This window comes from Pogoniulus pusillus, chromosome 13, assembly GCF_015220805.1.
Source record: "Pogoniulus pusillus isolate bPogPus1 chromosome 13, bPogPus1.pri, whole genome shotgun sequence".
Classification (NCBI taxonomy): domain Eukaryota; kingdom Metazoa; phylum Chordata; class Aves; order Piciformes; family Lybiidae; genus Pogoniulus; species Pogoniulus pusillus.
This window is the reverse complement of record NC_087276.1, coordinates 7,295,395-7,318,677: the sequence shown is the minus strand read 5'-3', so window position 1 is coordinate 7,318,677 and position 23,283 is coordinate 7,295,395. Positions and strand designations below refer to the sequence as shown.

The window sequence follows — 23,283 nt, the reverse complement described above, 5'->3', positions numbered from 1 at the left end:
TGTAATTCCCATACAGAGCTATTGCCCTGCTTATTTAAGGAGTAGTTAATTTATGAACAAACCAAGAAGTCACTCTGCATTGATTTCAGTGTGTTTCCCATAAAATGTCATGCTGTTGTCTCAAATAGGAAATAAACACCAATGACAGAAGGCATTACCGCATCAAACTGATAATACACTTCAAATGAACTTGGCTTTAAATGTCCTGGTTTAACAGAGATGTTAAGCACCTGATTTGCTACCAATATCAGGCTAAATTTTTCACATTTATCACTTTTAAGGCACTTGTAGTTTTGTTCCCTCTGAAGCTGACTCCAACGAGATTTAGCGATGTATACTCTGGAGTGCAAGAAATAGCCCCTGCCAATAGGGCCCTTCTTGTGGTCTTTCAGTATCTGAAGGGGACCTACAAAAAAGCTGGGGAGGGACTTTTTAGGCTATCTGGGAGCGACAGGACCAGGGGGAAAAGAGTGAAGCTGGAAATGGGTAGGTTCAGAATGGATGTTAGGAGGAAGTTGTTCATCATGAGAGTGGTGAGAGCCTGGAATGGGTTCTCCAGGGAGGTGGTTGAGGTGTTGAAGGCCAGGCTGGATGGGGCTCTGTCCAGCTTGATCTAGGGTAGGATGTCCCGGCCCACGGCAGGGGGATTGAAACTGGATGATCCTTGTGGTCCCTTCCAACCCTGACAGATTTTATGATTCTAGTAGAGTTGCCTCATGGAGTGAGAAAAGACATAAACTCTCTAAGGGCCAGTTTTCTTTTAAGCCTATTTTACAAGGCTGTGCAACATGTTAAATCTTGCAGTTCCCATTGTGATCAAGATCAGATTTTAAATGTCTGCCATTCCAAAAACGTGAATACTCAGCCTCGAATGTGCATGGGTTCACAGAAGGCAGCAGTGCGTTGCCTAGGGGTTGTCTCCACAATAACAGCAATGAAACTAGAGCAGTAGCTAAATATAGAACAGTTTTTCTGCATATATTTCATGTGTTGTCATGTAATTACAAATAGATGAAGAATTAAATCTCTGAGCTGCATTAAGGTTCACAAGGAGAACCTACAGAATAACTAATGTGAAAGGAGTTGCTTCCACTTAAAGTTAGCACCATATGCCTTGAGAAGAACACTGTCCCATTATTTGGAATAATAGTATTTTGTTGATGAAGGTTATTTTAGCAACAAGAGCCTGTACTAAGAGGGAAAAACTCCTTTGAAGATATTGGTTCCAAAGCATAATAAAACAGGTGCATCTTAATAGGTCTACCAGGAATGTTTTAGCTGTTAGCATGTTTTAAATGCTTCTGCTGAGAAACCCTGTTTTCATAACAAGGTTGGTGAGTATTAAACCTGTGATAGTTCTTTCTGGGATTACCATAATTTACAAAACCAATAAAAAACCTGCTAAAAAAACATTTATGTATTTATAAATGTTGTAATCCAGAGGTCCCACTGATATTTCTGGTGAAAGGTATGCCTAAGGGCACATAACCCTGCTTGTACATTGCCAGGACTGCAATCTGGTTTATGACAAAACAGATTCATTTATCTCCAAATAAATAAATTACTTTTGTGAACATTTAGAAACATTTGCATAATTAGGCTGTAAGATCTTAGCAGTCTTTTTCATAATAATTAAACTAATCTAATCTTGGACAGGGTAAACAGACTTACTAGGCTGAGAGCAGCCTTCAGGCAAGTAACTTACTACATTCTACAGGAACTGTAAGGCTGATGATGTTTGTTAATTATGCAGAGCTTTTACTCCCCAGTAATAGCAACGTTTGTATCGCCCGAAGCTTAGATAGCTACTCCCAGGCACATAAAATTAGGATCTGGGGTTTTTTTGTCATTCTTAAAAAACCCCACAACAAACCAAAACAAACCAACAAAACCTAACAACAAAACCACAAAACAAAGAAGCTACTTGAAAATGATTATATGCTTCCAACAAGGAGGCATTAACCTTACAGCGGTGAATCCTAGATCCCCATACAATTGGCTTACTCTTCAGTTGTGTGGTCTTGATTATCTTTGCAACTGGAGTCTTTCATGCCATCTAGAGAGACAGAGTTGGGAAAAGAACAGCAAAAGGTACCATTTCATTTTCTGTGGACCTTAGCAGGTCTTACTTGGGACAGTGATCTTTAATAATCAATGTTGATTATTAAAGATCAAAAAAAAATAAATTCCAGAAACAGTATCTGCCAAACTATGGGGAGATTGCTTTAAGTGAGTAAAGGTAGAAAATGAAGAGGAATTTGTTTTCAGCTTTTGCCTCTTCTGGCTTGTGCAGCTGAACCACCAAAGTATAGTCTAATGTATGTATAATAGGCAATTGTACCATTACCAACCACCTTGTGCCCAAGAAGGAAGGAAATTATCAACTTTCACACTGGAGTCAAACCCACCTGCCTCTGACTTTATTCTTTTTTACTGTACTGTTCATTTCTGGACACATGAGTTCACCAAATTTCGTAGGTCCAGCATGTCTGCCAGCCATTGCAGTAAGCTTAGTGGGTTGTTGCTGTTTGAATTAAAGTCTCATGGCATTGCCAGTAGCCTGAACTCGAGTACCCCATGTTGCTCTATATTTGCTTTTATGAGGGAATAATACAATTATTTGCTTATATCAATAAGAATAATCCAAAAGAAAAAAAAAATCCTAGTTTAGAGTGATGAATTGTGAATGGTTTTCTCTAGTTGCTAGAGAAAAGGCTCTAAAGTCCTTAGTCTCTAGAGAAGAGTCCTCCCTGCAATAGGACAAGGAGCAATGGGTGTGAGCTGCAGCACAGGAGCTTCCACCTCAACACAAAGAGGAACTTCTTTACTGTAAGGGTCACAGAGCACTGGAACAGGCTCCCCAGAGAGGATGTGGAGTGTCCTTCTCTGGAGAACTTCAAAGCCTGTTTGGATGTGTTCCTCTGTGATCTGAGCTAGATTATGGTCCTGCTCTGGCACAGGGGTTGGACTCAATGATCTCTTTGGGCCCCTTCCAACCCCTGACATCCTGTGATCCTGTGAAAACCTTCCAAAAACTTTTATTGCCAGCCCAGCTCTGAGCTAGAACGGTTTGTCCCAGTGCTGCACATAGCATGGAAAGTAGGGCTAGAAGGGACTGATCTGGGTTCTCTGTTCTTGGTCCAGAAGGACAGAGAACTGCTTGAGAGAGTCCAGTGCAGACCCTTAAAGATGATGAAGGGAATGGAACATCTCTCTTGCGAGGAGAGACTGGAGCAGCTGGGGCTGTGCTGCTTGGAGGAGAGTAGACTGTGAGGTGCCCTCACCAATGTTTATCACCCTTTACATATTGAGTGCCAGGAGGCTGGAGCCAAACTCTGCCCAGTGATGCCTAATGACAGGATAAGGGGCAATGGGTGGAAGCTGAAGCATAGAAAGTTTAACGTAAACATGAGGAGGACTTTTTCCCCTGTGAGGGTGACAGAACACTGGAACAGGCTGCCCAGGGAGAGTGTGGAGTGTCCCTCTCTGGAGATATTGACAACCTGCCTGGACGCGTTCCTGTGTGATCTGCTCTAGGCGATCCTGCTTTGGCAGGGGGGTTGGACTGGCTGAGCTTTGGAGGTCCCTTCCAGCCCCTGACATTCTGTGTTTCTGTGCTGTGTCTTTTTTCTCATTTCTAGCTTGCTATTAGAATGTCACTTGGGTGAAATGAAGTCTTGAACCCTGAATAGTCAAGGTACTGAATATTTTGGCTAGTATAAAGTTAGTTCTCAACAATAACTTGTGATCAAGGTGTTGTGAGTTATGTTTACACCGTGAACTCATTGAAAATGGTATTTGAGGTAAACATGTTACACACAGGTATTGTTCTCTTAAGAGTTTAGCAGGGGGAGAGAGTCAAAAATTGCCAGCTTCCTCATTTCTGACACTTCAAAGCGAATCTGCTTAGGATATGTCAGCTGGATTTCAGAGTAATTTTGTGTGGATGATTTATCTTGTCTGGTCCAGGATGTAAACTTGTTAAATGTTGTAAATTAATCATTTTTTATGGGGAGGAAAAAATTGCTTGCTAATTTGCATATTAAAAAGCAGCCCAATTCCAGGCAAGTTATGCTTTTATTTTAGTAATCTTAGAGACAGGGAACACTAATAATTTGGTGATGCAGAGCAGGGATTTTCAGAAGGGGTTAAATAAGTGGGGCATGAGTAAATGACATAGATGCTCTTGGCTAACTTAGATTGGTTTGAAAAAAGTTGACATGGTTTAATTCACTCCTTGTTCCTTTACTATAACTTTTTCTGAGTTGAAGGATTAATCCATGATCCTTTTTCACAGAATGGTTTAGGTTGGAAGTTACCTCAAAGATCATACAGTTCGAACCCCGTGCCATAAGCAAGGACTCCTCCCACAGGTGACTCAAGGCCTCATCCAACCTGACCTTGAACACCTCCCGGGAGAGAGCAGCCACAACCTTCTTGGCCAACCTGTGCCAGTGTCTCACCTCACTGGAAAGAACCCTTTCCTAACATCTAGTTTGACTCTCCCCTCTGCCAGTTTAAACCCATTACCCCTTGTCCTGTCACTACAAGACTTTGTCAGTAGTCCCTCCCCAGCCTTCCTGTAGCCCCCCTTCAGATACTGGAAGGCCACTATAAGGTCTCCTCAAGCCTTCTTTTTTCCAGGCTGAAGAGCCCCAACTCTTGTAGCCTGTCCTCATAGCACAGCTGCTGCAGCCCTTTTATCATCTTGGTGGCCCTCCTCTGGACTCACTCCAACAGTTCAATGTCCTTCTTGTGCTGGGGGCTCCAGAACTGCACACAGTACTCCAGGTGGGGTCTGATCAGAGCAGAGTAAAAGGGGAGAATAATCTCCCTTGCCCTGCTGGCCACATTGCTCTTGATGCAGCCCAGGACACAGTGCTCTTAGTATCACTATTACTGGAAAGTTTGGGGTTAGTTTTTGGGGGGTGTTTTTTGTTTGGTTGTTTTTTTTAGCTTGTGTTATGCACTGAAAATTCTTTCATGTCCATGTTTGATCTAAAAGGAATTGCATTTACTTCAAGAAAGGAGCTTGGGATCCCTTCAAAGTGAAGGGAATCCAAATTTGGTAACCATTTGGAAAGCAGCAGAATAAAAATGTCAAATACAGCAACAACCTTCCAAAAGCCAGACCTTGGTGCATACAGACCTAAAAGCTTAATTTAAGCTCCACTTTTGTAGTGTGTGACATTTCGTGCTCTTTGTGCTGTTATTTATGTAGCAAACCCAAAAGATTCTACAGATGCTTAGAAACGTTGGGAATAGAGTATCATTGAAGCTTTCAAAATTGATCAGTATGACTCCAAGGAAAAGTATACTGAATGGATTGGAGGCAAGGATGGTGAATGAAAAGTGAGAGTAGAATCATTAGACTAGCATCTTAAGAAAAAAAAAGTTGCAGATCTTTCACCTGTGAGTCTTACATGATTTTTATTGGAGGCCCTGACAAGTGACTGTTTGAATCCTTCATTTGTTAATGAATTCTTTATCACTCAGTTTAAATGTAGAAGAAAATCTGCCTTTTAGAGGATGTGGAAAAGTGTAGATTAATTTAGCCACTTCTGGGTTAAGTGAAAAATCTCTTTATCCAACAGTTCAGTGGCTTTCTAAGATAAGAAGTAAGAATAACACAAACTTGATGTCCTTATTTGGAGTAGTATTAGTCTAAACACATCCATTGTATGCACAGCACAGATGGAGTTGTTAATAGGTTGGTCTAAGTGAGAAAGTAAGAAGAGACCTAATGGTTTCTTATGTAAACACTACTAAGGGCACAGTGCAAATTATCCCATTGAGGAGGAAAGATGGAAAATACAGTAGGAGCCTGAGTGGGATAAATCAAGAGTTCTTTACACACTTCAAATATGAGAAGGAAGATTGCACAAAGTGAAAACTAGGTCAGATCCCTAAAGTCAACTGCAAGCATATGAATCAGAGATGGTATTCAAGAGAAAGAGAAGGCTATTTGAGGGTGACAATGGAGGGGCTCAAGTGTCATGCCTTTTGTGTCAGATTTCAATACAAAGGTCAGCTGCAATAAGGTTGCCTAATACTAGCCCCCACAGAAAAGAATAAGGAACAGCTTACATAGTATGTATAAAACTTAGATGGTTTTTATGTCAGCTGGGTAGGTGAACTTGGTCCTTGATATTTAATAGGCTGGTTGAAGAACTCTAAAAAACTCTAAGTTAGCTGTAGGAATGTCAGGCTGATAAGTAAGCTACTTAGGTGGTACAAAAAGCAAGTATAGTGATTATGTAAAAAGAGAAAAATAGATATTTATAGAACGTTTATTCATAGAATCAACCAGGTTGGAAGAGACCTCCAAGATCATCCAGTCCAGCTTATCCCCCAGCCCTATCCAATCAACTAGACCATGGCACCAAGTGCCTCATCCAGTCTTTTCTTGAACACCTCCAGGGATGGTGCCTCCACCATCTCCCTGGGCACCTCATTCCAATGCCAATCACTCTCTCTGTGAAGAACTTCCTCCTTACATCCAGCCTATACTTCCCCTGGCACAACTTGTGACTGTGTCCCCATGTTCTGTTGCTGGTTGGCTGGGAGAAGAGACCAACCCCACCTGGCTACAACCTCCCTTCAGGAAGTTGTAGACAGCAATGAGGTCCGCCCTGAGCCTCCTCTTGTCCAGGCTAAATAACCCCCAGCTCCCTCAGCCTCTCCTCATAAGGTTTGTGTTCCAGGCCCCTCACCAGCTTTGTTGCCCTTCTCTGGACACGTTCCAGCACCTCAACATCTTTCTTGAATTGAGGAGCCCAGAACTGGACACAGAACTCAAGTTGTGGCTTGACCAGTGCTGGGTACTGGGGAAGAATAACTTCCCTCATCCTACTGGCCACACATTGGCCAGGATGCCATTGGCTCTCTTGGCCTCCTGGGCATACTGCTGGCTCATCCTCAGCCTACTATCTACCAGAGGAGGTTATGGAGTAAGCAGTGTTAAAAGTCTTTAGGAGCAGTGAGTATTTAATATGGGTGTTATAAGGACAATTTTCCCCTTGGTAGGACATGCGGTAGGTGATGATTCTTAATCTTTTCCAGCTGTTTGAGTCAACATCTTCCATGTGAGTGTAACTTGAATGACAAATTCTATTCTGAGCTATTGCAGGCAAACCTGGGCATGAAGGAGCTGCTGGCAGTTCCTTTTTTTCCCCCCTAATGAGCACTTACTCTGAGTACTGCTTCATGAAAATATGAACGATGGAAGTATTTTCAGATGCACTTTGCTGATGGATAGATGTCTGTTTCTTTCCTCACTCTCCAGCTACAGAGATTACACTTCTGTTGTGTGTATGTCCTCCAAGTATAAGATCTGAATAATTTGCCTATGTGTATGGTCTGTAGGCCGTACCCTGCTACTTTGGAGGGCACAGGGTAGGGCCAGAAACTGCAGTTCTACTTAAACCACCCACAGGGTCCACCCAGAACTGTTTTAGCTCTCTAGAGTCTTTCGTGAGTTGCGTTCAGAATAGTCGGTGCAAAAGTTGTTTCTTGCCTACTCAAAACAAGCCACAAGTGGCCAAGACAAGCCACAAAGATAAGCAAACGTAAATTAATGGTGAGTTCAGTGCTCAAAGATCAAGGCAGAAACCTGCTCTCTAGTGGGGTGTACCTTTGAAAGATGGATGCATGACATTTGTCCCCAGATGTGAGAACTGTAGCCTCTGAAGCATTCAGTTTATGAATTATTCATGAAGTATCCCCCTAAACTCTAATATTGCTCCAAGGAGTGTAAGAGAGCTGTAAGCATTACTTTTGATAAATAAATAGACCTTAATTAGCCATAAGCCAGCACAGGTTTAATCAGAGGGATACTGAAAGAAACAAAGGGGTTGAGGAAAAGTTGGAGCTAAGAATGCATTCTAATAATAATAATGCTCTTGAAGTACACAGTAGGTAGCATACTAATTAGTGAATACCTGTGGCATGTATGCACCTGACCTAAAACAGTCTTTGCCTGGAGTAGGCTTGATTTTCCTCAATCCTAATGTCTGTATTAAAGGGAATAAGGCTTTGTCAGCAGGTTGAATAGGCAGGCACAGAGAGAGAAGGAAAGCACATAAGCAACACAGCTGTGTCTTCTAGGAGAGGTAGGAACGAGCTGGATCCTTCTTCATTTGGAATGAAGTGGTTACACTGAGGTAATGAAATATTTAGATAACACTTTTGGACCCATTTTCTTACATTGTGTATTCTTTGGCAAAGAGCTAAAACTTTTCATTTAGAAGAGCTGTTTCTGTCTCCACAAACAGGCTCTGAGGGCGTTGTACCATTTGGAGTGCTGAACCCCCTTTCGTCTCCTTAGCAGGATTATTCCAGAGAGCAGCTCTGGGAAGGGGTCATGAGAAGATAATCCATTAGGTCCCACTCAAGGGGAAGAGACAAACAGGGCTGCAACTTGAGAGTACTGTGTTTAGGAAAATAAGAAGGTTTCTGAGAAGGATGGCTGACCATAGACTGTCAAGCACATTTAAAAGGCTTGGATAGTGGAGTCAGTGAAAGGGACATTTGATTCAGAACCTCTTCCCTGGAAGAAATCTGCTGTTTCTTTCACATGACCATAGCCTACTGTAAGTGTGTCATCTGTTGAAATGCTTATCCAGCCTCTCCGGGAATAAAGAGACCTCTTACAGCTTCTGAAGTCTCCAAGAGTGAACTGTAGGTGATCTCATATTAGTCAGATGCCCCTGCTGTCCACAGAAGGAAGAAGCACTGCTCAAAGTCTAACACTCTGCACTGATCTGTGCCTTTGGAGCAGTCTAAAAGTCTGTGAGTTGTCCTTATCTGTACTTGGCTAAAGCAGTGTCTTGTCTCTTTTTTTTTTCACTTGATACCACATGCTGTTTCTGCCTCAGCACCTCTTTGCATCCATCAAAGGGATCTTGAGCTCTACTTCCTTCTGCAGTATCTGCATCTTCTCCTTCTGTACTAAACAGACTGAAGAATTATTTGTGGCCTCTGCCTCCATCTCTCTGGGGCAGAATTTTGGCTGCCTTTTGCAGTGTTTTGGTTTGTCAATTTAACCACTGGGTAGCAGGGGAGCTTTGGGCCCAATGGTGGTGTTTGGTCTCCAGTCCCTGGTTTGATATTGTTGGTGAACAGGTGTGGACAGTGCTCAGTCTGGTTAAGGCTGGAGGTCATGTCCAATAGCAACTGTTTGAGAAATTCAGAGTTTGGTAGTTGCTGTGCTAATTTTATGAGATAAAACTCATATGCACGATGAAAAAAAGAAGTAGTAGGATAAGACAGCTGCTGCCTGGGTGCTGAGAGGTGTTTAAGATAGGGATGTTACCCTTTGTGTATCTACTCATGATTTGTTACTAGCCAGTGATGGCAGATGACTGGCTGTTAGGGAACTAGGGTAAGGAGGGATGAATCTTGTCACTATCAGAGGATAGATAAATCATTAACAGCTAGATGAAGACTTGGCCTTTGAAATCCACGATGCGCTCCATAGATCTCTTGCTAATTCAAGGACAACTGAGAACCTTTTCAGAGCCTAGATATATTCCTGAAAAAGGAGCCTGGGAAACTCCAAAACCTTTAACAGCTTTGAGACCACCGACAGCAGCCCCTCCACATGCTTTGGGTACTGTCTGATACTATTTTGTGAGTAAATACTTAAAGCCTCTTGTAATTGCCTTCTGCCATATACAGAAGGGCTCTTCCTGTGTCCATCTAGCGGATAAGCAGTAAAATTAACCACAAGAACCTTCTTTTCCAGTAGAATGTTTGCATTTGCCACTTTAAGAAATAAGAGTTCTAGTTTTGCCTGTTCCCCATGTGTATAAATTTCCAAATCATGCATTTCAGACCTTGTGAATAAGTTTTCTGGTGGGATTTAATGTTACTAAACAGTTTTTGTAATTACTAACAATCTTCACCTGGATATCAAAATTAATACAGATGATTAATTTTGCATAATTTGCCACAACTGTATTGATCATTCTTTGAGTTATCCCTTGAACAGTGAGCAAAACTGGGGCATTTGGACTGGGTGGCCTCAAATGAGCAGGCTTCAGACACAGTGACCAGTTTAGAACATCCTGTTGTATGAGAAATCAAAGAATCAAGCAGAAGGAGAAGGCTCATTTATTGGGGGGAAAAAACCCCTTACAAACAGGGAAACAGACAAAACCCCAAAATAACAATGACAAAAGAACAATCCCCCCCCCCCCCCAAAAAAAAAAAAAACAACCCCAACCTCCCAAACAAAACTCCACATTTAAAAGGTAACTGCTGTACTAATTTGCAGGATGTCTAATTATCTAAATTATGCAAATAAAATCTTCTGTTTTCTCCTTGTAGTCCTACCCTGTTTGTTCCTTTTGCATCTGCCTTGAGTTACTGTACAGAGAGTAAACAAACCAAAACTAACAAACAGCAATATCACATTACAAAGTAATTCAGTTGATGGACAATGTGCTGGTGGTTGAGTGGTGAGGGTTTTGAGGGTTTTTTTGATGGTTTGGTTTCTTTTAAAGCCTTTGTCCCAATGGGTGAGACAGATAAATGTTTGCTTTCACTTATCATTATGGGATCTTGGAAGAGTTCAGTCCTGGCCTCTTACACAGTTCTTCTGGGAAAAGCAAAGCTATATTCTTGGCTTGACGACAGTGCAGTTCCCAAACGTTACCATGGTGATCACCTATGTAACATCACTACAGTTTTCACAACAGCTCAATTTAAGATTCAAGTTGAATATTTCCATGATTATGGGAGGGTAATTATTTCATTACTCAAGGGAAGAAGATTTAGGAGGTAAATAGCTCTTCATTATTTCTTAAATGATTTCCCTAGTCTTTTTAGGCCACAGAAATGCCAAATATTAAAGTGACAAAAACAGAGGGTCAAATTCTGATCCCCTTGTTTGTCTTCTCTACCTCTAAGCCCATTTTGAGCATCCAAGAAAGTTAGATTATTTCTAGCCATTAAATGCACTCAAAACTTGGACACGTTTGGTGTAGGGCTCTGTTTTCAAAGGTGACCTCTTGTTCCAAGGTGCTGAGATTTTTTCAAAGGTGGAATCGTGTTGAAATCAGAAAAAGTTGCAGGTTGGGTCACTGACAATCAGATGTAACATTGAACAATTGCACAAACAAGGGGAGGGGAAGTGAAACACTCAATGTTCTGGCCCTCGGCTCTAGAGCTTCTTGTTTTGACTGCAGATATCAACATCTTTTATGGGCAGGACAAGTCAGAGCTCATTATCTGCTTTCCCTTTTATTCCCTGTTTATTTTTGCTCACAGTTTGAGGAACCAGTAACTTTTGAGTACAGAGTGATTTATTATATGGAGACTGTTGGTGCCTTGACTTACTGGTGGTGATCTTCAGTGTGTTTTGTGGAGTTTATGTGCGTGTTTAAGTTGAGCAGAGCCATCTATTTATAATTAGAGGTGGATATTAAAAGAAATCAACACTGAAGAAATTAGATGATAACTTAATTTTGGAATTTACACAAAAAGTTAAACTTTTTTGTTGTTTGTTTACCACAAAGGTTCTATGTTCTGCTAATTAAATCAGAGGTGGAACATCAAATAGGCTTAGCAAATAACTTAATCATAGAATCAACCAGGATGGAAGAGACCTCCAAGATCATCCAGTCCAACCTAGCACCCAGCCCTAACCAATCAACTAGACCATGGCACTAAGTGCCTCATCCAGTCTTTTCTTGAAGACCCCTAGGGACGGTGCCTCCACCACCTCCCTGGGCAGCCCATTCCAATGGGAAATCACTCTCTCTGTGAAGAACTTCTTCCTAACATCCAGCCTAAATGGCTTGTAAGCAAACAATTGCCACAGAAAATAAGTACAGAAAGTAAACAATTATATTGTAACACTGTTATTAATTTGTCCCTTCTTGCTATAGAATACACTATTCTTAGGAGACTTTCATGAGAGAGGAAAAAACCCACTTGTAGATACCTCCCTTTGAACCATACTGTTAGTTAGGAACCAAGGGAGAAATGATTCATAATTTATTTTGCCTGCATTTTTCTGTTTTCCAGTGAAAATAACTTAGTAGATCTACACAATCTCTACAAACCCTTTCAAGAATGGTGGTGCAAATTTTCTTAGATTATGTCACCAGGCTGAGAAGGTTTCAGGACACTACTGACAAGTCTAGACAAGAAGCTGTTTGTGCTGCTTTGGCTGCCTCTTGCTTTATTCCTTCATGTTTTTTTTTAATGGGCCAGCATTCAGCAATGATGCAAACCTCTAATCGAGTGATTTGGGCTATAAAAGATACAGAGAAGTACTGGAGTGTTCTGTTAAATCAGACTGAGGTAGAACATGGCAAAGCAACATTTCTCTGTGTTGTAGGCTGTTTCTTAGGGATATCTGCCAGAGTGAAAGTAAGGCTAGGTCACAGTGGAAAGAACTGGAAAATGCCTTTTTTCTTCCAGAGAAACCCGATCTACAAAAAGACTTTTTCCAAGAATGCACCACCTTTGTTGATGCTTCCTCAGACAAAGGGTGAAACTGCACATCATAAGACTCCTAATTTGTGACCCTTACATGGAAGTCTCAATTTCCTGCCCTACCTTGATCAAACTAGGGACTTTCAGGTGAGTAGCTTGGATGTTGCATGGCGATTTCTCAGTATAAAATTCTAGTCTGTATACTTATGACTTATCTGTTGGACTAGAGACAAGTGCATGGCCAACATCTTGTCTCTTGGACAGTCTAAACATGATTCCTTAGATACATCTGAGGAGTTGTAAAAAGAATTAACTTGGAGAGTCCCTAAGGGTCAACAATCAACACAGCCAGCCCCAGCCAATTCTCTGCAGAATGATGCATTGAAACAGCTGTGATGTTCCCAAACCCTTCAGATCTTGACCACTTGGTGTGAGTTACAAGTGAAAAAGTGTCTGTAACTGGAATTTCTGTAGGCAAGTGTCAATGCAGAGACATGACCTATTAGTGCCATTGGATGCCAGTATGTTTTATTCTAGTTTTCCATGAGAGGTCTCTCAAATGTTTTGTGTCCTAGCTGTTAGAAAATATTTTCACATTTTATAAGCTTATTTTGGTGTGGCAACATTCACAACATGTTTAAACTCAGAAGCAGAAATCTTCTTAAATACAGTCACTTTATGATACACATTAAATGCTCATATAATTGAAGAGATTAGCATGCACATTAAGTTGACAATACAAACTTTATAGATGGCAGCAACAGGCATTAATGTGCAAAAGTTCTACTTGAGATCAGTGGTAAATTAGGAACTTTCATGAAAGATTATAAGTGCACAAAATATTACAGCAATATACTCATGTGCATAAAACAGTGTAAAGCAATGACTTTTCGTGAAGCCACAGAGTCTTAGATTGGAAAAGTCCTTTTGTGTTGTCACATCTAAGCATTGCATTAACCTAACGCTACGAGATTCACCGCTAAACCATAGAATCATAGAATGGTTTAGGTTGAAAGGGACCTCAAAGATCATCCAATTTCACCTCCCACTAGAGCAGGTGGCTCAAGACCTCATCCAACCTGGCCTTAAACACCTCCAGGGAGAGAGCAGCCACAACCCATCTGGACAACATGTTCCAGTGTCTCACCACCCTCATTGCAAAGAACCCTTTCCTAACATCTAGTTTAAATCTCCCTTCTGACAGTTTAAACCCATTCCCCCTTGTCCTGGCATTCCTTCTAGATAGTCCCTCCCCGGCATTCCTGTAGGCCCCCTTCAGATACTGGAAGGCCACTATAAAGTCTCCTCAAAGCCTTCTCTTCTCCAGGCTGAAGAGCCCCAACTCCTGCATCCTGTCCTCAGAGCAGAGCTGCTGCAGCCCTCTGAGCATCCTTGTGACCCTCCTCTGGACTGGCTCCAACAGTTCAATGTCCTTCTTGTGCTGGGGGCTTCTGAACTGCACACAGTCTTCCAGGTGGGGTCTGATGAGGGCAGAGTAAAAGGGGAGAATTATCTCACTTGCCCTGCTGGCCACACTTCTCTTGATGCAGCCCAGGACACAGTTGACTGTCTGGGCTGCATGTGCACACTGCTGGCTGCTGTTGGCACTTTCATCAACCATGTCCCTAAGCACCACGTCTACATGTCTTTTAAATACCTCCAGGGGTAGTGATGCTACCACTTCCCTTTTCCAATGCTTGACAACCATTTCAGCAAAGAAATTTCCTTTAATGTCTAATCTAAACCTCCCCTGAGATGTTTTCCTCTTGTCCTGTCTCTTGCATGGACAAGTTATGGATATTATCTTTAGAGCTGCCTACCAATTTCTTTTCAGTGGTCAGCAGAAATACGACAAGGACCAGTAGCTGCAAAGTGAAATATAGAAGATTTTGCCACAATATGAGGAAAAACTTCTTTACAGTGAGGGTGGCAAAGTACTGTAACAGGCTGCCCAGAGAGGTTGTGGAGTCTTCTTCTCTGCAGACTTTCAAAACCCATCTAAATGTGTTCCTGTGAGGACTACCCTAGGAGATCTTGCTATGGCAGGGAGGTTGGACTCGATGATCTCTGGAGGTCACTTCAGCCTCTAATATTCTGTGATGCTGTGGTCATAGAATCAACCAGGTTGAAAGAGACCTCCAAGATCATCCAGTCCAACCTAGCACCCAGCCCTAACCAATCGACTAGACCATGGCACTAAGTGCCTCAGCCAGGCTTTTCTTGAAGACCCCCAGGGACGGTGCCTCCACCACCTCCCTGGGCAGCCCATTCCAATGCCAATCGCTCTCTCTGTGAAGAACTTCTTCCTAACATCCAGCCTATACCTACCCTGGCACAACTTGAGACTCTGTCGCCTTGTTCTATTGCTGGTTACCTGGGAGAAGAGGCCACCCCCCACCTGGTTACAATGCCCCTTCAGGTAGTTGTAGACAGTAATAAGATCACCCCTGAGCCTCCCCTTCTCCAGGATAAACAGGCCTAGCTCCCTCAACCTCTCCTCATAGGTTTTGTGCTCCAGGCCCCTCACCAGCTTTGTTGTCCTTCTCTGGACATGTTCCAGCACCTCAACATCCTTCTTGAATTGAGGGGCCCAGGACTGGACACAGTACTCAAAGAACTGGACACTCCCATCTGTGGATTTGCTGTTGTCCAGTCTGCTAATTTCATTGTGTATTTTCCTGGCAAGGCAAAAAGACTCTTCTGGAGAGCTAAACTATATAGAATAATACTGGAACAGAGAGGTAACGCCTGGTAGGTGTGGAACTATTTGATTTTGAATGCCTGCTAAACAGGATACTTTCTGTTCTTGCTTCTGTGTAAAGTGGAATTTCAGTGGTTTATGCTATTTTTTTTTTCTTTGAAGAAAAATTATGTTGTAGATTGTCAGGGTTAAGTGAACAAGATGCAGTGTCTGAAATTGAGGACAAAAAATTAGAAAATGGCTGCTCTTGAGTTCAAGCTGCCCACATCTACTGCATCTGCTTTGGCTCAGGCAAGCAACTAATCTGGATACAATTCAACAAATGATTAGTCACATGTTCTGTGAATATATATATTTTTTTAATATAGCCACTGAAGTGTAAAGGATGCAGGAAAGAAAATAGACTTCATTTAACATAGCATTTCTTTTGCAAATTAGTCTTGCTTTGATTTCCTGGGTTTAAAAAATTCAGTTTTGAGGTGGCAGTGAAATCCTGCCTTATCCCCCTCATAAAAAGAAACTTGCATTGATTTCCTGGGGTCCAAATTCCTATGAAAAGTCTTCCTTTCCTACTTCAGGCTGAGATTTCTTCATGAATGATCATAGAGATTGGCTGGGGCCTCCAACACATTTTACAATGTCTTTTTCTTTCCCATCGTGTCTTATAATTTCTTGTTCTTTTCAAGATACTCTTAAGTAATTTGTGCCATTTTGTGTTCCAGGATTAATTACATCTTGCTGCTTTTCCTACTTTATATAGAAAAGAAATCGTGACATATACCCAGCCTGGTTTTATCATCCATTCAGAGTATTTAATTATCTAACAATTTAATCTGTTCTTTCCAACAGCATTTTTCATTTTTATTATATTTAAGTATATATAATATTTAGTGTTGCAAAGAACTGAGATGTTCTTTCCCTTTCAGAAACTTTCTTGGCTCTTGTAAGATGAATGCACTTAATTCTAGACTAAATGTTCTTTGTGTGCCCTTAATATCATTGCAAAATTGTTTAAGTTGTATCAACTTAGTAGAAAATTTTCTGACTTTGCTTGGAGTTGCCATCCCTGGAGGTGTTCAAGAAAAGCCTGGATGAGAATCATAGAATCAACCAGGTTGGAAGAGACCTCCAAGATCATCCAGTCCAACCTAGCACCCAGCCCTATCCAGTCAACTAGACCATGGCACTAAGTGCCTCATCCAGTCTTTTCTTGAAGACCTCCAGGGATGGTGACTCCACTGCCTCCCTGGGCAGCCCATTCCAATGCCAATCACTCTCTCTGTGAAGAACTTCCTCCTATCATCCAGCCTAGACCTACCCCGGCACAACTTGAGACTGTGTCCCCTTGTTCTATTGCTGGTTGCCTGGGAGAAGAGACCAACCCCACCTGGCTACAGTGCCGCACTTGGTGCCATAGTCTGGTTGATTGGATAGGGCTGGCTGGTAGGTTGGACTTGGGTGAGCTTGGAGGTCTCTTTCAACCTTATTGATTCTGTGACTAGGTGACATGGTCTAGTTGATTGGATAGGGCTGGGTGATAGGTTGATTCTATGATTCTGTTTATCTTTGTCTAACCTGAGGCTACATGCAATGATTCTACATGACTTCAAGATTTTAACAGCCTCATATTATTGTGGTTTTACACTATCTGATGCCAAAACAATAATTTTTTTTTCCTGGCTCTTGCAAACTCACAGATTTTGCAGGTTAGAGATTTCATCTTTCTGTTTTGTTAGCCTCCTTCATGTGTAAAAGGTATTTAACAGATCAGTGTGGTACAATAGAGGCAATGGGGTAGAAGAAGCTCTTCCATATTATTAATCCATGGCCTATTTTATTTTATTCCATCCCATCCACATTTAGTTAAAAGTGTTCAATGCTGTTGAAAAATACCTATTCTGAACAATATTTAGGAGACCTGAATAACTACTTTTCATGTTTTGGTTTTTATTAGAAGAGAATAGAATAGAATCCATCAGGTTGGAAGAGACCTCCAAGATCATCCAGTCCAACCTATCCCCCAGCCCTGTTCAATCAACTAGACTATGGCACTAAGTGCTTCTTCCAGGTTTTACTTCAACACGTCCAGGGGCAGTGACTCCACCACCTCCCTGGGCAGCTCCCCAGAAGGGTGTGAAGACAAATATACTCTGGATTGTGCCTTCAGGATGCAGGTAGCTTTAGGAGTATTTTGACATCTTTTGCGCTGCAAAAGACGGTGTGCACTGCCTGAGAACCACTTCTAAAGCACCACTTTGCTGACAGTTTACTTTTTTTTTTGGTTGACCTTTATAATTTTCAAAACTAATAGGATAAAAGTGCTATTTAAAATATTTAAATGTTTTTCCATTTTAAAGCACATGCTGGTATCCTGGCAATTAGATGCAAATTCTCTTCAGCGCTGCAACAGAAGGAAACTCGCTCAGAACTACAGTTTTAATAATTAAGAAACCATAAAAACCTTTAAGTAGTGTAATAAAACGGTTTTAAATCATATTTGTAAGATCTGTGGTAAAAAACTTTAGAAGAGAAATGGTGAGTTTTATAATTTCTGTCGCTTTAGTATTTAAAAGGAAATTTTCATATAATTTTCCAGTCTCATAAAAAATGTAAGCTTTAATTGTGCACATAATATAACAGAGCTAGAAAATACTTCTGCTATAGCAAAGAGTTGTTTAGAATAGAATATTTCACTTGGTGGAACCTGCAATGATAGTCTAGTCCAAGATGTTTAGAATAGAATATGTCACTTGAGGAACCTGCAACAATGATCTAGTCCAAGATGTTTAGAACAGAATATTTCACTTGAAGGAACCTGCAATTATAGTCTAGCCCAAGATGTTTAGAACAGAATATTTCACTTGGAGGAACCTGCAGTGGCAATATATTCCAAGATATTTAGAATAGAATATTTCACTTGAAGGAACCTGCAATGATAATCTAGTCTAAGATGTTTAGAACAGAATATTTCACTTGAAGGAACCTGCAGTGATAATCTAGTTCAAGATGATTAGAATAGAATATTTCACTTGAAGGAACCTGTAATGATAATTTAGTCCAAGATGTTTAGAATAGAGTATTTCACTTGGCAGAACCTGCAACGATAATCTAGTCCAAGATGTTTAGAACAGGGTATTTCCCGTGGAGGAACCTGCAATGATAATATAACCCAAGATGTTTAGAATAGAATATTTCACTTGAGGAACCTGCAACAATAATCTAGTCCAAGATGTTTAGAACAGGATATTTCACTTGAAGGAACCTGCAATGATAACCTATTTCAAGATGATTAGAATGTAATATATCACTTGGCAGAACCTGGAATAATAATCCAGCTCAAGATGTTTACAATAGAATATTTCACTGGAAGGAACCTACAATGATAACCTATTTGAAGATGATTAGAATGTAATATATCACTTGAAGGAACCTACAATAATAATCTAGTCCAAGACATTTAGAATAGAATCATAGAATCAACCAGGTTGGAAGAGACCTCCGAAATCATCCAGTCCAGCTTATTGCCCAGCCCTATCCAATTAACTAGAATATGGCACTAAGTGCCACATTCAATTTCTTGAACACCTCCAGGGATGGTGACTCCACTACGTCCCTGGCAGCCCATTCCAATGCCAATCACTCTCTTTGTGAACGACTTCCTCTTAACATCCAGCCTATATCTTCTCTGGAACAGTTTGAGACTGTGTTCCCTTGTTCTGTTGCTGGCTGCCTGGGAGAAGAAACCAACTCCCACCTGGCTACAGCCTCCCTTCAGGTAGTTGTAGACAGTAATGAGGTCACCTCTGAGCCTTCTCTTCTCCAGGCTAAACAACCCCAGCTCCCTTAGCCTTTCCTCATAGGGCTCATGTTCCAGGCCCCTCACCAGCTTCATCACCCTTAGAATATTTCACTTGGAGGCATCTGCAATGGCAGTCTATTCCAAGATATTTAGAACAGGATATTTCACTTGAAGGAACCTGCAATGATAATCTAGTCCAAGATATTCAGAACAAAATATTTCACTTGAAAGAACCTGCAATGATAACCTAGTCCAAGATGATTAGAATAGAATATTTCACTTGAAGGAACCTGCAGCAATAATCTAGTCCAAGATGTTTAGAATAGAATATTTCACTTGAAGGAACCTGCAATGATAATCTAGTCCAAGATGTTTAGAACAGAATGTTTCACTTGAAGGAACCTGCAATGATAATCTAGTCCAAGATATTCAGAACAGGATATTTCACTTGAAAGAACCTACAATGATAATCTAGTCCAAGATGTTTAGAACAGAATATTTCACTTGAAGGAACCTGCAATGATAATCTAGTCCAAGATGTTTAGAACAGAATATTTCACTTGAAGGAACCTACAATGATAATCTAGTCCAAGATGTTTAGAACAGAATATTTCACTTGAAGGAACCTCCAATGATAATCTAGTCCATGTGCTTAAAAATTTTATAAGAGTAAAAATTTGTAGCATGTTATAGACATAATAGAAAGTTTACACATTTCCATACTCTGAATATAGAGAGGGATAAGTGCTCTGATTTTGAGATTTAAAATATACCCTGCAGGTACCTCAAGGCTGCATAAACTTGTTTGTTGATGAGAGTGCAGGACTGGCAAGTGTAGCCTGAAAACCAGCTTGTATCTTCTCTCTCATCACTTTGTCTGTACTTTCCTGTATATTATGTCTTGAATATACATGTTATATCTGTCCCTTTGGGTTTTTTTGTTTGTTATTCATCAGATTTGGATTCTGTTTGTTCAGGTAACCCATCTTTGATCTCAGATATGCTACTACTGCTGCTTTGTCTGCTTTGAGACTTTTCTTCATCCATACATACTTCCTTGTTGCCCATTACCAGGTTGCTTGTAGGAATCTCACTTTTGTCAATGTCAAAGGCAGGACAAGTCCCCCTAATTTTTCAGGAAAATTCATTCTAGGTTTTGGTTTTTTTTTCCAGTTAAAATTCTGTTTTTTCCCCTGGTAAGTAAATACTTAATCCAAGACCATTTGTTTTAGTTGAAAGCCCAATTTCTCCTTGAACCAGTCTTGAGATAAACTTGTGGCCAGCGCTGATGTTGCCACCATGTTAATGACCTGTGTGTTTTGCTCTGACAAGGCTTGTGGCTAACTGTAGTTACTGAAAAAATGGACATTGTATTTCTTCAGGAAGGAACACTCCAATGTGAGTCATCAGGTCACAGTCCCTGGAGGTGTTTAAGCAGCATGTAGACCTGGAGCTTGGGGACATGTTTACTACAGAAAACTAGATGCTTGTACTCTACAACTACCTAAAGGGAGGCTGTAGCCAGGTGGGGGTTGGTCTCTTCTCCCAGGCAACTAGCAACAGAACAAGGGGACACAGTCTCAAGTTGTGCAGGGGAAAGTCTAGGCTGGATGTTAGGAGCGAGTTCTTCAGAGAGAGTGATTGGCATTGGAATGGGCTGCCCAGGGAGGCGGTGGAGTCACCGTCCCTGGAGGTGCTCAAAAAAAGCCTGGCTGAGGCACTTAGTGCCATGGTCTAGTTGACTGGATAGGATTGTGTGATAGGTTGGACTGGCTGATCTTGGAAATCTCTTCCAACCTGGCCCCTAAACTCCTTTGCAGGAAAAATGTTTTAAAACCAGTAGTTTGAGAATGAAATGAAGCCATTCACCCTAGCTTGGTGCAGAGTAACTATTATTTTAATTTCTCTAATGCTTGTTTCTTCAAATATTTTAATGTCTTTGGACAAAGTCACCCATTGAAACAAACAAACAAACAAAGCTATTATTTGGCCAATTCAGTTTGCAATTTTCTTTCAATCACTTGTGGGAGATGTTTTTTTGATTGCAGGTAGATCTGATTAAAAGGTATTTTTCACTGCTGTGCTTATTTAATAGAGTTTAAAAGCCATCCTTGAAGAAACAAACCCAAAAGCAGAGCTTTTCTGTGTTAGCATAGCTAAATGAGTCCAGGAACTCCATGGATTACTCCTCCTAACTCTTGCTTTATGTGTCTCTCTTCCAGATTCCCATTGATGAAGCATAATGAATGGAATAACAAGTACAGATGATTGTATGAAACTTAAAGGATCTTGGCTGCCTATAGGTCAGTGAAGCTATAATCAGTTGATTTCTTTCCAGTAAATACTACTTCTGTTGAGGTTAGTATGTTTGTTATCCTCTTGTTGGAAAATAACTAAGATGTAGGGCTGGGAAGCCTGGGGAATTTGTTCTGTGTGCAATTAATTATCTTGTTTGTTCCAGTTTGTTTCTGATCAAATAGGAGATACTGAAAGAGTATAAAATAATGTCCTAATATACTCTAAGGACCTGTTTCTGCCCCAGTTGACATTAATGGCAAGTTCCCGCTGATGCGATTGATGCTCTAATTGCCTGGGTTGACATTGATGTTTTCTCATTTCTCAATTCCAATGCCTTTGCTCTAGAAAGGATGTTGGGATGATGTCAGATTTCTATGCAATGATCACACGGGAAGTAAATGTTTTAAGCAGTAGATTAAAAAGCTGGAAGAAGAAAATGTTGCAGCAAATGTTGGCTGATTATCAAGCTACCCTCTTGCATGTGAGAACATGCAAGGAGACTGATTTCTCTGTGCCCAGTTTTGCTGCAGGGAAATGCATTTACATTCCCTGCTTTCCTTGCTTTAACTTTCCTTTCTGGGAGTCACAGAATTTCACCTTTGAAAAGAACTGTACTGCCTGGAAACTGTTTTATTTTTTAATCCAGAGCCCACCAGTAATAGGCTTCTTAACCTGGTCATTTAATACCTTGTTTCATTTCTCACCTCTTTGTTATTCATTTTATTAGGCTTGAATGCAGCCTTCCTGCACTGTGATTCTCCCTTTCTTTTTTCCACATGGCTGCTTGGTTTGTAGAAGATGCCTCCTTACAGATGTGTTCCTTCCCCTGACAAACAATTACCCCTGTTCCCCTCTGCAGGAGGCCATTAGGACATCATCACGGGTTCTGCTAAGTCATCTCACAATCACAGTTTTGTGCAATCACCTCTCATCTCAGCCTCTCTAGGCATATGCCATGCGGGGAAACTAGCAGTCACAAAATACAGCACCTCCAGGCATATTATTTGCTATTTTGGTCCAGGAGTGTGACAGATAATGGCTACTGTCTGAAGGTCTCATTGGCTGCAATGACTGGCATCATACGCAGAACATGTGGAAAAGCCAGAATGGGTGATCACATCCATACTTAATAACAACAAAAGGAGCAGTTTTGTATCTTCACTGCAGCTAAAAGCACTAAAAAGGAGGACTCAAAAGGTAATGTTTGGAGAATTATTCCACTGAATAGACTCACAAAGCTAAATTTCTGTTGTGTCTGTTCTTTATTACTTATGTTTTATAAGCTGTGTGTACAAAGAGCAAATGTGTCAATAATTTGCTTCATATTTAACCTAGTTACCATGATGCAGCTAAGCATTTAACATCATTTTATTAACATACTACTATAAAAACAGGCATCTATAAGCTTGAAGTGTGCCAATCATTAGGAGATACTCCTTAAAATCCAAACGTACCAGGTGAGTTCTCCCATGCTAAAGTGAGGCGAGCGGAGAGTTCCATTACCAATAGACTATTAGAGAAACTGTTCACACTTTTCCCCTAGCTGTTCACACAATTCTAACTCACGTTCAAAAAATCATTAATTAAATGGTGTGGTTTCAAGGACTGTGTTAGACCTTGAAATAAATGCACCCAAACCTGCGTGTTTCGCTGACAGAATGAAACCAGCTGTTTTGTGGAAGACTTTGAGCCTGTGTAAATGTTACAAACTGCTGAATTACTAAAAGGCCCCTTGATATATGATCTCATGTTGCTTAATAGGCCTCCGATTACTTTGGGGAAAAATAGGTTTTATTGTGTTAATCATATGAAAATGAAGTTGCTAATCCCTATCTAATTATGAGGGGGGTTTAAACTTGTAATAATATCCTAATTATTTCCTCTTATTGAAACAAGTCCTGTTCTAAAAGTAATCCTCAAGAAGGCAAATGAAGAACTATCTGATGAAATATCTTGGTTTTAATTTTAAGCTATGTAGGTTTGGAACATGTGTTGTCATGTCAGATGTTACCAACAAGCATTGCAGCATGGCACCTCTAAA

The 23,283-nt window shown here is 40.8% G+C and overlaps 1 long non-coding RNA gene across 1 annotated transcript; it reads left to right on the top strand.

Annotated features, from left to right (window-relative positions):
• Positions 1-12,441: 12,441 nt before the first annotated feature.
• On the top strand, positions 12,442-22,433 carry LOC135180294 (uncharacterized). The gene is made up of 3 exons (XR_010304370.1): positions 12,442-12,591; positions 21,167-21,247; positions 22,102-22,433. It is a non-coding gene; the product is annotated as an uncharacterized LOC135180294 (long non-coding RNA).
• Positions 22,434-23,283: the final 850 nt, after the last annotated feature.